The following is a 17,992-nucleotide window of genomic DNA, read 5'->3' as shown; positions in this document are numbered from 1 at the left end:
ATTTCAATATAAATCCAGCTGACTGTCAAACATTTTCGAAGCAAAAACTTTACCTTTCTGTGGGCCATTTTTAGGTAGTAAAGGTTAAGGCGGGAATTGATACCGCAAGAAATGTTTGATTGTAAAAGAAACCAATTAAGGGAGAGAGACAGCAGAGTGAGAATGTCATTTCCATCTGTGAAAGAACGATTTACATGTCAAAATGACATCCGGTGTTTTTCCCGCAAGCCTCTTATTTTAACTCGTCAATTTTCTTTGTGCTGCTCGACATTGCAGATACCCATCCTCAACAGATTTCAGAAGGAATAAATTTAATTTGAATTATCTCTCCCTTATTTTAGTTTCCCTATGTTCATTCCGTTTCTCTCTTACTTATATCCATTTTGCGTTCCCCTTTCATCTCTTAATACCTTTACTCTCTCCCTCTTATGGCCCTTTCCCGAACTTGCCTGTTCAAGTGGCAGTCCCCGGTGCATTGTTGTGCTAAATGGAGGGTTGAATTCGTTATATTGGACTTTGTTGTGACGGCTGTTTCTCGAGCCTTCGACGCTTTTCTACAGCTTGGCTTAAAGTAATTTCGTTTTCGTTTTAAGTGTACACAGTGAAAGAGAATCGTGGCTTTTGAGTAATAATAATAATAATAATAATAATAATAATATTCAGTGGATGACACAAGATGATTATAATAATATTAATTAGGGAGGAGACCTTCTCTGAGGACAGTAGCATTGAAAATAATGGATGCTTCTATGGCAGTCTGTATAAACTGAATGCCGTAGAAACAGCCGTTATTTTCAATATAATAATAATAATAATAATAATAATAATAATAATAATAATAATAATAATGTTGTTTAGAAAATTTCGTTGCATTCTGGAGATATCTTATTCTCACGTGGAAACAGACAGCTATCATTTCTCTTGTAGCATTATTAATAAGATTAAAACCTATTTACTTCTTGGAGAAGGGAGAAAAGGTTATGGCATCAGTGTTGGTATTGACCAAATTTTTTCGCACATGGGCTAGAGTAAGGCACTGGTTTCCCTCCTATTTGATTTGTTTTTTTTTAATAAGAAAAATTAGATCTGTTCTGGAAATGCATGAAAGTGTAATGTTACACTTTGTGAACTTCTCCGTTAATGAATTATTTTTACTGTTTTTAATAGCCGTATAGCTTTTGGCAATCTCCCGTTGCTTTCAAGTACCAGGCTGGTTCAGGAATGAACGTATGTCGTAGAGAATAATTGGTATTACAGGTATAACCTTTCTAACGTATTTTACTATTTTATTGATTTTTTTCAAAAGCATTTTATATCGTACTGCATATGCTTTTACAGTTTTCACCCTAAACGTAATTTTATGTACTTTCAGATATACGACCATCTGACTGAATGGAATTCTGGCAAAAGTTGGCACGAAACTTCTGTTTACTACTCTGCTTTCCCGTCTCGCACAAGTTGAGGCTGGCCATGTTAACAGTTATCGTCTGCAGTAGTGCAAAGAACATCATCGAGAGCCTCCTGTGATCCGTAAGTACAGTATTGAAGGGATCTTTACTGTTAAGTTGATAGGCACTTTGTAAAACTTTTTCGTTATTTTGGAAATAACATACCATATAATTTTTTATAATGAAGTGGTCATGGCACGTGGAGAAAATGGGAGAAACCCCGTCTGATTATTAAAGATGAATGTTGTATATATATATATATATATATATATATATATATATATATATATATATATATATATATATATATATATATATATATATATATATATATATATATATATATATATATATATATATATATATATATATATATATATATATATATATATATATATATATACATATATATATGTATGTATTATTCCTCGGGATTTTTTCAATATCATTGTAGGGTATGGGGCTTCAAACTCTGCACCCCTTGACATTTGGTGACTTCATGCCACGCAGAGTGGCAGAGACACTTATTTTCTTTTCCTGTTGTCGTACGGGAATGAAAAGTCTGATTATCTTTGGCATCAGGAAAAGAAGCTCATGTTCTATTCAGGGTCATTTCCTCCAATAAAAGGGGTCCACAACCCTATGCTAGGCTCTCCTCTGCCTTGAGGGGATCAGTATATCTGTACCCGAAATCATTGATACTTCCTAGGGAAGCAATGTGCAGGTTTTACCACTTCCTACCACTGTGATAGCCGTTCTCAGTCGGTAGACTGTCCTGATGTGGCTTTCATGGACCTAAAGAGGGAGAGGGTATCTTCCAGTTACTGGGCATTTTTCTCCCCTGGGTGGTTCACAACCCTTCACTGGGCTTTCCTCTGCCTTGGTACAGGTTACATTAGAATCCCAAGTCATTGGTACTTCTTTTAGAGCAGTAGTGCCAAGGTATGTTAGGTATTATACGTAAAGTCCCTCACATATTTATAACAATGATAAAATCAACACAACCTGTTTTAGGTTCATTTTCCTTCCTTTACTAGAATACTTTTCTCTTGTGTGGATGTCTGTTTCTGCCAGAGATTTGTCTCATCTAGATAGAGTGGTTCGTGGTGGTAGGTTTTTTGTTGCCTGACACTAGCATTTATGATTTGGACTATCGACGGGTGGTCTCTTGCTTGTCAAATTTTTATAAGTTGCATTTTAACAGAAAACTTCTTTTGCTATCAGAACTGATCCTGATCCTCTTTCTCCTGCCGAGAGCAACCATATTTGCTGAACAGCAGCACCAGTAAGCACGCTGTTGAACTTCTCAGTTCCAAAGGTCTTCTATTCCTTACACCTTTGGACTGTGGAATAGCCTCCTTGGGGATGTTGTGCAATTAGAGCCTCAAAAGTTCAAGCAAAGATGCAGTGCATTACTACCCTAAAACAATTCACCTCGTATTTTAATGATTCCTGAATATTTTTATTGTGTACTGATTTATTAACTGAATTTTTCTTTTCTAATAACCGATCTCTTCTCCTTGTGTTTCCCGTTGTCTTCTGGTAACTTCTTTCAAATGAACACCTTAAAATTCTTTGGAAGCTTGAGTTTCAGGTCAATGGCCCCTGTAGGCTTGTTCCATATGAATTAGGGTTTTGCTTCAGAAAATAACAATATATAATGATAATAATAGTAATACCACTGCAGTAGCAGTCAGTTTTAATTGACTGACCTGACTATGATATAGAACTTATGGTATAGACTATAAGTTATATAATGGAAACGTCGCATGATATAGAAATGTAGGTAGGACGGTGATTGATGTAGCATTAAAGTTGGTCTGAGTCAGGGGTGAGTTTGTCTCCGTGACTGCAGTTTCTGGCATTGACGGAGTAATGCAAGAAGTCAGAGAAAGGACAGTGAATGCAGGTGCAAAGTTCTGGAATAAGACGGTGTGTTGTGAATGGAGTGCAGAATGGTTGATGTTTGTATCTGATTCAGTGGTAATTGGGGATAGTGAAGAAAAACTGCTGAAACAAGTATGTAAGTTGAAAGTGTATGTGGAAAGAGCATGTTGAGAGTAATTGTGAGCAGGAGTAAGGAAGATTGAGTTGTGAATTATAGCATGGATGGGGAAAGAGTGGAAATTTTTTATTTGAACAAATACATAACAGTAAATTACAGATACTGGTGGGAGGAAAGAAGAGGAAACTCAGAATAAGTGAAGCAGAGATTGGAGCTGGATCTGTGCAAAAGATTGGAAAGGGACTTGAATTGTCCATGGAAGCCAGCATGGGAATGTATGAAGGGATTGTTGAACCAGGCTTCCTTTATTGAAGTGAAGTGTGGATGTTGAATACTTTTGAAAGAAAACGGATTAAAGTTGTTAAGATGGACTATTCGCATAGTACACGGAGAACTGATAGAGTAAGAAATAAGGAGACATACAGAACGGGTAAAAAAGGTTAGTTTAGGTCAAAAGGTGATAAGAGTATTTAAGGTAGTGCTGGCAAAACAAAAGTATCTCTTTATGTGGTAAACTGGTACTTTGTCAGCTGGTATTCTTACTATCTAAAACAGGAAGACCTGATTCCTTGTTCCTTCTAGAGCTAGGCTAAAATGAAAACCAAACTTTGGCACTTGGACCGGTCTGCCACAGATTCTGTTTACATAGCAACAAAAACAAATTAAGGAAGGTTATATTTCTTTTAGGTATGCGAACCTGAAATATTAATATAAGTGAAAGTTTGTCCAGTTATTCCCAGCTTTGACGAAAGGCTTGTACTGATAAGCGTTGAGAAGTTAGGTCACTGTGGCTATTAAAATATTTATATATCTATCTAATATATAGATATATATATATATATATATATATATTATATTATATATATATATATATATACATATCATCTATCTATCTATTATATCTATCTATATATATATATATATATATATATATATATATATATATATATATATATATATCACATATATATATATCATCATGCTAGAACAAACAGATCAGTAATCCACGCTTGTTATTAGGAAACCAAAATGTATTGACGAAGTCTCCTTTTGACTCATTCCTATTCATTCCTCTTAGAATACCACCATTCCTACTCATTCCCGCAAGACTTCCCCAGTCAGCGCATTCCCACTGCCCTGGCGGAGTCCCCAGAGGGGATGCTGTTAATAGATATTGATGGAATTTGTATATGTCTCCAACCTCCTTCCATCGCATACCCGAGGAAGAAAGAAACTGAAAATGGAAATATTCCATTGATGGTCCCTTTCATACACGGAGCCTTTCAAAGGAGCTCTCTCCTCCATCTCTGTAAGCTCCTTTCATTCCTCCTCCTCCTCCTCCTCCTCCTCCTCCCTCCTCCTCCTCCTCCTCATCGTCTTCTCATATAGAGCGTAGCCCGAATCATTACTGCCATTACCCTAGCATTCTCTCCCGTTTGGGCAAGGGTTGTGTATATTGGTTATTAAAGACTTCAATAAGAGTACAAATTTCTTCACTATCGCGTTATTTATTCCTGGAACGACAGTTTGTTCCAGTGATTAAAATTCTCTCTCTCTCGCTCTCTCTCTCTCTCTCTCTCTCTCTCTCTCTCTCTCTCTCTCTCTCTCTCTCTCTCTCGTGCATTCTTAACATTCATGACAGTTTATTCCATTTGCAAAGATGTGTGTGTGTGTATGTGTGCATGAGAGGGTGAGTCTAAACGACTTGCTGTTCTACTGAAATGTCAGTCTCTCTCTCTCTCTCTCTCTCTCTCTCTCTCTCTCTCTCTCTCTCTCTCTTCTCTCTCTCTTTATTCTTTTAGTAAATGAGATTTTAACGATAACTTAATAGCCTCATTACAAAAATAGCTGTCCGCTTTGTGTATGTGTGTGTGTGTGTCTATAAGCCGATAGTATATTTTGCTGATAAATGCCTATTTCTCTCTTTCTCACAACACACTTTATTCGTTCAGTAAATGGTGTCTCTTTCATTCCATTTATAAACGGTGTGTGTGTGTGTGTGTGTGTGTGTTTGTGTATTCTCATGGAATTAAAACATTTGCGTCCCACGCCGATGCAACGTCAGTCAGTATTTTGATATTTTCTTGTTTTGAGAATTACGACCAAAATATTTGTGACCACCCAGATGGGAGCGTGTGCCAGTTATCTCGTTTGTAATGGAGGCTTTAATTTGATTGTTCCTTGTTATTCATTTGTTATTTAGGTGGTTAAAGGCTTCGTTTTTGGGTGTCTCTCCACATCCTGTTGGGATGTTTTCATTCTATAGTTTTCTGTATAAGAAAACTATAGTGCCGGTTTTGTCTGTCCGTCCGCACTTTTTTCTATTCGCACTTTTTCTCTCCGCCCTCAGATCTTAAAATCTACTGAGGCTAGAGGGCTGCAAATTGGTACGTTGATCACCCACCCTCCAATCATCAAACTTACCAAATTGCAGACCTCCAGCTTCAGTAGTTTTGATTTTATTTAAGGTTAAAGTTAGCCTTAATCGTGTTTCTGGCAACGCAACGACACAGGCCACCACGGCCAGGTGAGAGTTTCACGGGCCGCGGCTCATACAGCATTATACCGAGACCACCATAAGCTGTGTATTAGTGCTTTGGATTTTTTTTATCCGCATTCTGGTATTTGAAACAGTTTCCTGCATAAATGTTTTTCTTATCCATTAGACCTATATTTGATGTGTTCCTAAAGAGTTCATATATATATATATATATATATATATATATATATATATATATATATATATATATATATATATATATATATATATATATATATATGTATGTGTATGTATGTATATATGTATGTATAGTGAGCGTATCACACTCGTGTCAATCAGTTCATGTATTTATCTCGTACTGTAAGTCTGTTTAATGTACCCTGTAATTGTTCATACGCAATGAATGTATTTGTAACGTATCAGTGCAAATTTCGTTCATCACCCATGTATATTTTAATGTATCACAACAGGTACTCATTAATTTTACCTTTATATAGGGTTTGCTCTTGAGAGTACTTTTTTTCATCAAATAATCAGATATATATGTATATATATTTTATATAATATATATGTATATATATATATATTTATATATTTATACAACATGTGTATATGTGAGTATTTGTATGTATACATGTATGTATACACGTACGTGCGCGCACGCATACGTATAACTTATATTTTCTCTTACAATTATTATATTCCCCTTTGATATTTTTTCTCTCTACGAATGACGTCATTAGGGATAAGCCAAGTCATAATTCCATCACGAGCCTCTAACTTTCGCTAAGTTGATTTAAGTCATTTTTTATGCAAGTAGGTCAGTACGGCTTTAGTAAGACTCTCTCTCTCTCTCTCTCTCTCTCTCTCTCTCTCTCTCTCTCACTAAGCAGGTAGAATGCGTGACAGGTTCTGCTTTTTTTTGGGAGCATATTCAGATTTTGTGAATCTAACTTAAAAGGTACATTTGTATAGTATATATTAGGTACACTTCAGCAATAAGCCATTTCTCGTAATAGCTGCTGTTATACATTGATTTCATAAGCATCAGCCATCAATTCATTCATTCTCACTCATCAAATATACTTTACATCCTTAAAGAAGAGTTAGCTTAAGAATTCCTTTATACACTCAAAAACTGAGGTCCAAATATACTCCTTTTCTCCTTCACATCTTTTGCCTACATCCTGCTGCCTTCCTTCCCTCCTTCCTTCGCTTCTTCTGTGACTCACCTTTACTCTCCTCTTACCGTCATCTATTCTGTTTACTCACATATGTCGCTTGTATCAGGTGTTCGGATTATGCCACCGTTCATATTAGCATTTATCATACCACCTTGCTGTTTTGCATTTACCATCATTGCCTTACTCTTACATTTGCTTTCAACTCTCTCCTTTCGAAAACATTTCCGATCTCTTCTACCAGTCTCTGTAGTTTCTCTTCGCTGTCTCTAAGTCTACACTTTATCATCTGCTAACATCGAGCACTCCAAACACCATTCATAACCCCATCTCATTATCTTAGATTTTAACCTACTCTTTTCATTCCACTGACTTTTCACAATACGCCGTTCCTAAAGATACTTAACCTGCAGAAACGTAACAAACCTTTTCTCAGTCCCGTTATTACTTATAACCAGTCCCTCTCCTGTCTGTGTATAGTAAAGCCTGCTTCACGTTAATCATAAAAATTATGTTCGCTCCCAGCTAATTTAATTGTAATGATATATCTTCAACACACTTCACATGACATCTTTATCAGTTCTGTCAAAGACTTTTTATTTATAAGTTCATGTATACTATATACACCTTTTTCCCTTTACTTTAAGACATATATGTTACTTCTCGTACAGCTGTTTGATGAAAGACATTTGATACACACACACATACATATACACACACACACACACACACACACACTCTTCCCTGATTGAACCCACCCAGTTCTTCCTTTGTCAGTCCCTCTATTGTATGCCTTATTTCCTCGATCAAAATCTTATTATAAACCTTTCTCAGTAGACTACGCAATGCTGTGCCCCTAAAATTCTTTGTTATTTCTGTCAAATTTGCCTGAGAGAGAGAGAGAGAGAGCCAGGTGGAACTGGAAGCGCATTGGAAACAGGTTATTTCAAAACGCAAGTGAGGGAAGGTGAATATTGTAGTATATATATCTAGTTTGCACGGTGCAGTTCTTGTAGATGAATTTGTTGATGCAGTTCAAGTTCTATCTTTTCATTGCACCCATTCTTGGTTTAGAAGATAAAGGATGAATATGGCAATGACTGCTGTCCTGTTCTTCTCTGAAGTTACGCCATATTAGATTAAATGGAATATAGAACGAGTGCACATTATTATTATTATTATTATTTCAGTAGATGAAACCTATTCACATGGAACAAGCCCACCAAAGGGGCCGTTGACTTGAAATTCAAGCTTTCATAGAATGTTGGTTTTAACCTCCTACCGCAGACCCAACACTGCAGCAGTAACTGCTCACGATACAGAGCCAGTGATTTTTCATCGCCTTGTGGGAGACGTGAAACCGCGACATCTGAGTGGCATGCCACGACACTAACCTTTATACCAGCGGACCAGCAAATACGTATTTTATTTTTTCCCATAAAGTACACCTTTCCCTTTAGAAGGGGTGTGTCACAGTACACCTTACCCCCTTAGAAGGGGCGTGCCAAGAGGTTGTTGGCTCGCTCTTGGCAATTCTTTAAAGTATGGAGTCGGTAGCCTCATTCCCTACTCCATTTTGGTTGTGACCTGCCAGAGTTTTCTAACTATCAGGTACACAGTTCACTGCTGTAGGTGTTCATCATTGGACGGGTGGGTATCGTTCTCAGCTAGCACTCTGCTGGTCCCGCGTTCGGTTCTCTGACCGGCCAATGAAGAATTAGAGGAGTCTATTTCTGGTGATAGAAATTAATTTCTCGTTATAATGTGGTTCGGATTCCACAACAAGCTGTAGGTCCCGTTGCTAGGTAACCAATTGGTTCTTAGCCACGTAAAATAAATCTAATCCTTCGGCCCAGCCCTAGAAGAGCTGTTAATCAGCTCAGTGGTCTGGTTAAACTAAAGTATACTTAACTTTAACTGCTGTAGGTTCACAAGGGTGTAAGGGGCCCTTTTAATAGACAGACCTTGAACAGTCCCGGCTGTTATCACAGTTGAAGCAAATGTCCTAGCCCAGGGATGTCCAACCTTTTAATTTAATGGGCCGCATTGCAAACTTAAATATTTAACTGGGCCATAAAACTACCAGAATACCTTAATACAATTTAATGGAAAAATTGCAATATAAAACAAAACCATGTGAATACAGTTTATTTACATTATTACAACATTGTAAATATTGTAATGTTTATATGTAGCTATGCATAAAAAAAAACATTTAATTTTATTAACTAATATTTATTCTGAGACTTTTGACTTTGTCTTCCAGCCATAATGTTTTCAATATTTGCATCGAAGGATGCATTCTTAATTCTAAGAATGTTTGCTAAATGTCTGTCAGTCAACCTATTTCTTTCTGCAGTTTTAATGTTTTCATGCTCGAAAAAAACTGCTCAAGAGTATGTACTTCCCCACATGCATAATAATTTTCTGGATAAATTTAGAATTTGATTGAATTCATTTTGAGAGAATGCAAATTTCTTATAAAATAAAGGAAGTGTGTTCTCCCTATGGAAAGTTTTAAACCTTCCCGACTTTGCAGCTCAATCAGTTCAAGTTGGTACTCCACTGGTGCTTTATCATATTCAAATGAAAATGGATCATTAAACAATTTTAACTCAATTTCAATCTTTCTAAAGTCAGAAAATCTAATTGTAAACTCTCAAGCAAATCTTCACATAATTTAGTATATTTTTCATAGTTTACAGAAAACTTTTTCTCTTTCAGATAGACTACGAAAGTGTACAATTTTACCAGCTTTTAGCTGTGCTATAAAAGTTCCAATTTCTTTGTGAAACTAGTTATCCGCTCAAACATTGAGGAACATAACTGGTCCTTTCCTTGTAAATGCAAATTAAGTTCAGTTAATACTTCGGTGATGTCTACAAAGAAAGATAAATCATTCAACCATTCTTCATTTTCTAAAAACCCACATTTTGCTTCTTTACTTCAAGAACACTTTTATTTCAGGCAACAATAACTGAAATCTTTTTAAGGTTGCTGCTTTACTGAGCCATCTAACTTTTGAGAAATATACTACGTCTTCATATTCACTGCCAACTTCAAATCCAAGAATGCTTTAAATTCGCGATGATTTAAACCCCGTGATCTGATGAAGTTAACAGCCTTGACAAGATCAGTCATCAAATGTTTCATATTTAGCTTTTGAGCACATAATTGTTGTTGATGTATCAAGCAATGGTAACTGAGAATCTCATGATCAACAGACTCTTTGAATAAAGTAATAAAACCATTGTGTTTACCAGTCAGGGCAGGAGCACCATCAGTTGTAATTGAATAAATGTTTTCCTATCAATATTGAATTTATCTAATGACAAATTAACAAACTCATATATGTCCTTGCCTGTTGTCGTGCCCTTTATGTGACACAAGTCAACATTTCTTCAATAATATTGAAATTTATATCAATTCCTCTAATGAAAATAACTAATTGTGCAGTATCACTTTGGTCAGTACTTTCATCAACGCTAAACTGTAAAGAAACGCATGCAGATAATTTGTCCTTTAGTGCGCCTTCAATATTATCACCCAAGTCATCAATTCTTCTACCAATTGTCTGATGTGATAGACATGTTTCCTTTACTAAATTCACCTTGTCTGGACAGTACTCATTAAAAGCAATAACAATGCATTCTTTTATTAATTCTCCATCAACAAGTGGTTTTCCTTTCTTAGCTAATTTCTCAGCTATAAGGTAACTAACTTTTGTACATGTTCCAGTTTTAGCAACATGTTTTTGAAGACTAGCTTGTTGTGACCTAATTGCCTTTGTCAATTCTTCAATTTTCGTTTTTCTTCTTTCTTCATTAAACGTCTGATATTCTGACTCATGTTTCGAAGCATAATGACGTTTGATATTGTATTCCTTGCATACGCTAATCTTATCATTACATATAAGACATATTATATTGCCAAATAACTCGGACACAAAATATTTTTCCGTCCATTGGATATTAAATTTCCTCTTTTCTTCTGCTATCTTCCTTTTTTTAGTAATAGATTCCATGGCCATATGAATATAAAATTTTCAATATTTAAGATTATAGTTCTCTGAAAAAGAAATTAACCATTAATAGGTATACTGAGCCATGGTTTACTGAAAATGTATTTATTTCAACAACAAAGAAAATTTAAAAATCCATTAATATAATTAATTAATATAATAATTAATCCAATAATGTTAATTTAGTTTTAACAAGACGGCCTTCACTCGAAGGCATGACGACCATAGCCACGTCTAAAAATTAAAATAATTTTTATGTGCAAACGGTGCGTCAAATCAAAAAATTTTCAAGAGGGTAACGTGTCATAAAATTAAGATTTCTACAAATTTGTTCTCTATAAAAGATACTATACGACGCACCATACAGTTACAACAGTCATCAAAATTTTTCAAAATACTTCGGACCCAAACAGTGCTTCAAATAAAAAAGTGCAGGGTTAAAGTTTTAGGAAATTTGATTACCGACATGGAAAGTGTTTCCAGATTTGAGCTAGCTCTTATTGTGAAAAGCTATTAACCAAATAGATTTTCAAAAATTCATGGGGTCACAATGACCTTCTTGCTGTGACCTTGATTTTGGTCCGATGACCTTGACCAACGAACATAGCCGAGATATTATACAGATGTATCTACATACCAAAAATGAACTTCCTATATCGAGGCATACAAACGTGAGAGCCCGAACAGACGCAAACACACACTCACACACACACAGAAAGACAGACAGACAGACAGACATGACTGAAAACATATAGGTACCTACTTCCCGCTTCGCGGTCGTCAGTTAAGGTTAAGCACAAATAAATACACACAGGCACAGGGGCGTAACTAGCACCAAAAAGTTTGGGACACAGGTGGGCAGCATTTGGGGGGAGTTTGGGCACTGACACCCCCCTCCAAGAAAAAATGTAGAAATCTGAACTCCTTTTTTCCAGATATTATACTTTTTTGGGAAACACAAAATTTGACACGCAGTTAACAGAAATAAAAAAAAAATAAATTTCATAATATCTTGTCACAGAATTGAAATACAATGTCTTATATATAAATTCACTGCATGAATTTCATCTCATAAAAGAAAGTAAAAAAATCACATATCAAGTTCATTCTGTAAAAGTAACCATGGATTTAAAATTCCTCTGTCTTCGTAGGAGAGTGATATTTATCCATAGTGTGTATTATATTTTGGGGACCAATGTATACTGTGTTCCCCTCACTTCAAACTCTGGGGGGACATGGCGCACCGGGTTGCCAATCTACTTTTAGACAGAGACGGTTCATCTTTCTCTCCTCGCTATACATCATACAAATCCATGTTCTGTACATGTACATGTACACGTTCCCTCCTCCCCGAGTTTGTATTCCTGTAATGCTAAGTAAACCATACGCTGTGATGTACCCATAGCGTTAGTAAATCCACTCCCTAAAATTCTACGGGGTTTTGAATAGTACGAGAAATTCTGCATTTTCTTGAAAGTCATACCAAATGTGCTTACTACACCTAAAAGTACCAAAACTGGTACATTAGTACCAGGATTGGCAACCTGCACTGGCGGTAGTCATGCAGACTAGACGAGAATTGAACAACTAGGAACAAAACAGAACGAGTTTTATACAAGATTTTACGTTCATGAAACACATGGTGTTGTCACGATAGGCCTACTTATAACTTGTGTGTCTCTATGTAGGCTACAAGGCAATCATAATTTAATGTTAAGTCAATATAGTAAAAACTAATCTAAGAAATCCTCAAAAATAATCTATAATCTAAATGACAATTTTAAAAATGTAAATGAAGTGAAAATAATCAATTTAGATTTTAAATAATCTAAATCCGCAGTCCTAGCTAAGCCTAATCACAGAACTAAGAAATTGACAATATTATAAACTTAGTATGCATGCTCAGTCGTAAATTTCATCTTAATTATATTGTTTTTTAAATTATTTATGTTAATTATTTTATTTATTAAATATAAAGTATTTTGACTAAATTACATGAAGACTCTTGTGCTCACTACTTGATAAATTTGCTGAAATTTTTTTTTTTCTTAATGAGTCGATAGTGGGCCGCATCCAAACATTGAGTGGGCCGCAATGCGGCCCGCGGGCCACAGGTTGGACATCCCTGATCTAAATCATCGTATGACTTTGTCAAGTATGTTATCTTTCCCGCTGGCATCGGTCAAAGCGGGCGTGTTAATACGACTTGGTCGAATCAATATTTACCTGTGTTAGCTACATTCAGTGATGAAATGAGCAAAATTGGTAAAATATGTTGCGTGGCTATAATAAAAAAGAATTTATCCCTGTTGGAGGAAAGGTGCGTGGAAGATTTATATATGAAAAACTTGTTAGCTAAATTTAAAAGCTTTTGAGGTGTTAGATGAAACGTCGTCTTTGATAAACGGTCGGGAAAGTGCTGGAGTAGATGTATGGCATATACTGAGGCTGTGATGTGAAGGAACAGGTTAGAAAATATTTAGTAGCCGTGTGTTTCGTTGAAGTATTGTTTTGGAAAAAGCGAATGCGTATATTATCAGCGTTCGTGTTTTTGTATACAGTTTTTTCTAATGTATGTATTTGTATGGAATATTAATTCATTCCCCTGTATTTAGCATTGATTTACAAATATAAAATAACAATTCCGTCTGTCATTTGATTTTCATTTAACCTCTTTCAAACTCAGTATTAATAAATAAACAAAACTGAAATTCCGTCTGTCATTTGATTTTCATTTAACCTCTTTCAAACTCGGTATTAATAAATAAACAAATTGAAGTGTTTGCCTTTAAACTTGTGTAGTGTATGGCGATTATGACTCAAATTCTATGATAGATAAAATTTCACGTGAAATTGAAGTCAGCTTGGCAAATATGGCGATAAGGTCAGGTTTCATCCGTGTATTGTCCCCGGTTATTGGGAGATATCAAATTGATAAATATATGTCTCACATGAGGTTGAAGTCAGTCATAAATATCCTTTTATCATGATACTCCGAATATCTAAGCAAAATGTAACGGCTGAGAGAGAGAGAGAGAGAGAGAGAGAGAGAGAGAGATAGCTACATTCGCGATGTGCATATATTAATTTAGAGATTTTATGAGGAGGAGTAAACGTCGGTTACGATTGAAAACAATTAAAAGGGACATGGTCGCAAAAAGCAGTGAACTGAGTCTATTTGGGGTTGGGGTGGTGGTGGTTTTATTCCCGTAGAGTTACGTGACGTCACGGGGGCATAAGCGTGAGTCGATTTGGGGTCGGGGTTCAAATGGAGGGTTTCCCGTAGAGTTACGTGACGTCACGGGGTTAGAATGGAGTCGATTTGGGGTCAGGGGTTGGAAGGATGGTTTTATTCCCGTAGAGTTACGTGACGTCACGGGGGGTAGGAAAGGTGGAGTCAATTTGGGGTAGGGGTTGGAAGGATGGTTTTATTCCCCGTAGAGTTACGTGGAGGTAGTCACAGGAGGTAGAAAAGTGGTGGAGTCAATTTGAGGTCAGGAGGTTGAATTGGTGGTTTTATTCCACGTGGAGTTGCGTGACGTCACGGGGGTGCAGCAAAGTGGAGCCAGGTTGGGGTCGGGGTTGAAATGTTGGTTTTATTCCCGTAGAGTTACAGGTGGCCACGCCCCAAAAGTGGAGTCAATTTGAGGTCAGGGTTGAATTGGTGGTTTTATTCCCGTAGAGTTACGTCACGGGGTGCGGCAAAGTGGAGCCAGGTTGGGGTCGGGGTTGAAATGTTAGTTTTATTCCCGTAGAGTTACAGGTGGCCACGCCCCAAAAAGTGGAGTGGAGTCAATTTGAGGTCAGGGTTGAATTGGTGGTTTTATTCCCGTGGAGTTGCGTGGACGTCACGGGGTGGTGCGGCAAAAGTGGAGCCAGGTTGGGGTCAGGAGGTTTGAAATGTTGGTTTTATTCCAGAGTTACAGGTGGCCGCCCCAAAAAGTGGAGTCAATTTGAGGTCAGGGGTTGAATTGGTGGTTTATTCCGTGGGGTTGCGTGACGTCAGTTGGTGGAGCCAGGTTGGGGTCCGGGGGGTTTGAAATGTTGGGTTTATTCCCGTAGAGTTACAGGTGGCCACGCCCCAAAAAAAGTGGAGTCAATTTGAGGTCAGGGGTTGAATTGTTGGTTTTATTCCCGTAGAGTTGCGTGACGTCACGGGGGGTGCGGCAAAGTGGAGCCAGGTTGGGGTCGGGGGTTTGAAATGTGGTTTTATTCCCGTAAGTTACAGGTGGCCACGCCTCAAAAAAGTGGAGTCAATCTTGGGTCAGGGGTTGAATTGGTGGTTTTTATTCCCGTAGAGTTACGTGACGTCACGGGGTGCAAAAGCCAGTGGTTTCATTCCCGTTTTATTCCGTAGAGTTACAGGTGTCACGCACCTCCCAGGGTTTTCGACCTCATGCTGACAAAGTGGAGCCAGGTTGGGGGCTGAAATGTTAGTTTTATTCTTATAAGACAAAAGTGGAGTCAATTTGGTCAGGGGTTGAACATTCCCTTTTGCACCTCATGTACATATATTGAAATGTTCATGCGAGTGACATGGCTTATAAGACATGAGGTCAGAATTGGTGGTTTTATTCCCGGAGGTCGTCACGGGGTGTGGCAAACACAGGTTGGGGGTTGAATATGAGCTCATTCCCGTATTACAGGTGAGCTTAAAAAGTGAGCAACAGGGTTGAATTGTCGATTTGGGGTCAGGGGTGGCCACGCCCACCAGAATAGTGGAGTCTACCTTTGGGGTCTGGGAGGCCACACCCCTTTTGCAGCCTCATGTGTATTATTCATTCATGGCTTATCAGGAGGGAGGGCTAGCCACGCCCCCTTTTGAGGGGTGGGGCGTTGCCCGCCCCTTTAGCCCTCACGTGCACGTACATGAGCTTATCAGGAGGGGAAGGGGGTGGTCACGCGCCCCTTCAAGCGAGGGTTAGAAAAAGTGGAGTCTATATGGGGTTTTCCTCTACTCACTTTTGACTTAATAGGTTATGTAAAATCAGTAACATTGGCATTACCAATTCTATTTCAATCCACTCTTCATCCATTTTAAAGACAAAAAATCGTATATCATTAGCCAAAACAGTTAACACTGGAAAACACTTCGAGTTCCAAGACTTCAGCCTGACTAAACTCTCCTCGTAAGAATATGACCTTCACTCAAGTGAAATGTAGCAATATTTCTATTAACAATAACCTCTTAAAATAAATATTACATTGATTCGTCCTTAGTATATGAGCAGGACACGCCCAAGCACTTTCTTGGAAATACCTGCGAGATACTCAAAATGTTACTCGTATTTGCCAACCATCCTTTACCGTGAATTCCAACAGCTATCGGCTTTGCTTGGACCAAAATGAAACCTATTAAACTCGACTCACTCCCGTTATAAAATCGATTAACATCTGTTCTTAGCAGTACCTGGGGATGTAACTAAATCAAAAGAAATGCGGGAATCACTCTACCCCTGTACGGAATGTCGTCTACATCTGCATGTCCAGTTTTATAGTATTCAGTATTTTCTTAAGTAAACTTACACTCTCGGCCTACTCAAAGCAATATTGTTCCTTCCAGCCTCAAATGAACTCATAAGCCAATTATTTTATCATAGCCAACAGCTTACGATCTGGTATTCTGTGACAAATAAATGCGTGGGTCCTTACGTCATCATACCGCCCTAGTGGTATGATGATAGATAAGGACGCCTACAAGTAAACAACGGGTAACGCTCACACCACTCTGCAGTTACAGACTGTCATTGTAAATATATCCGGAGTACCGTTACCTCATCAGTCGACGAAACCAAGATTAGCAGAAAAAAGCATTCTATAATTGATTGATTGATTGATGGCTACTAAAACTGGCGAGACACGGCATTCTACAAGGAACTGAAGGAATAGCAATGTATTAACTAACTGGGCTGCATTTACGAATTATCCGAGCTTGCATATTAGAGAGAGAGAGAGAGAGAGAGAGAGAGAGAGAGAGAGAGAGAGAGAGAGATTTCCGAGTCTTCTAACTAAGAGAGAGAGAGAGAGAGAGAGAGAGAGAGAGAGAGAGAGAGAGAGAGAGAGAGACTCCACTAGATAAATCTTAACCTTACCTCGTAGATAAATCCTAACCTAATCTCGTTTAAAATCGAGAGAATTCCGGATTTTGTTCTTCGAAATGCCGGGCTACTGAAACAACAGGTGGGCGTGGCAGAGGTTTCAAGCTGTCAAACTCGCAAACAGCTGATGAACAATTAATTGGAAAGTTTTCCCCCATCTCGGGTAAAGTATACAGGACTGCACTAATGCAATAAAGCCTGTCTTTAACGTGTGCTCGCGCTCGCGTCCGTGCTTAAGAGGTCGGTCTCCATTAGGAGTGATGGGGTGCTTTCAATTTGCCTATAAGGCTTAAATTTGTTGGTGCTCCGCCACTAATGCTAATAAATACTGTTTTAATATGACCTCTGCTCTTCTATCACTTACACTTCTGGAAGTAAATTTTGAAACCCTATTAGCTCGATTTGCTCGCCTCAACGCACTGTTTCCTGTGCCAAAGACTAGCGTTTACTCTTGCACCCGAACCCCTTGTAATTGTAACTAATTGTGATTGAATTTGTTGTTAAGTAATTGTAATGTAATTGTTATTTCCAAATGTAATTGTAATTGTAATTTACATTTTTGAAAGTAATTGTAATTTATTTCTTCGTGTAATTACTCCAACCCTGGAACTTGGGTCTCACTAAAAGCCATCGTCCAACGCCTGGTGAGCAGGCAATTCACGGTTGTTCCCCTAATTCAAGTAGGAGGTTGCAAATTCGTGATGATTATTCAACAGGTACTCAAGTAATTGTCACATTA

The 17,992-nt window shown here is 37.6% G+C and overlaps 1 long non-coding RNA gene across 1 annotated transcript in view; it reads left to right on the top strand.

Annotated features, from left to right (window-relative positions):
• Window positions 1-17,992, top strand: part of LOC136849894 (uncharacterized) — a 36,158-nt gene that overhangs the window by 5,047 nt on the left and 13,119 nt on the right. The window contains exon 2 of the long non-coding RNA XR_010856459.1: window positions 1,373-1,530. This is a non-coding gene — a long non-coding RNA (uncharacterized lncRNA). The remainder of the gene's footprint in view (window positions 1-1,372; window positions 1,531-17,992) is intronic.

This window comes from Macrobrachium rosenbergii, chromosome 21, assembly GCF_040412425.1.
Source record: "Macrobrachium rosenbergii isolate ZJJX-2024 chromosome 21, ASM4041242v1, whole genome shotgun sequence".
In the NCBI taxonomy this organism is placed as follows: domain Eukaryota; kingdom Metazoa; phylum Arthropoda; class Malacostraca; order Decapoda; family Palaemonidae; genus Macrobrachium; species Macrobrachium rosenbergii.
This window is presented reverse-complemented; position numbering and strand designations above follow the sequence as displayed.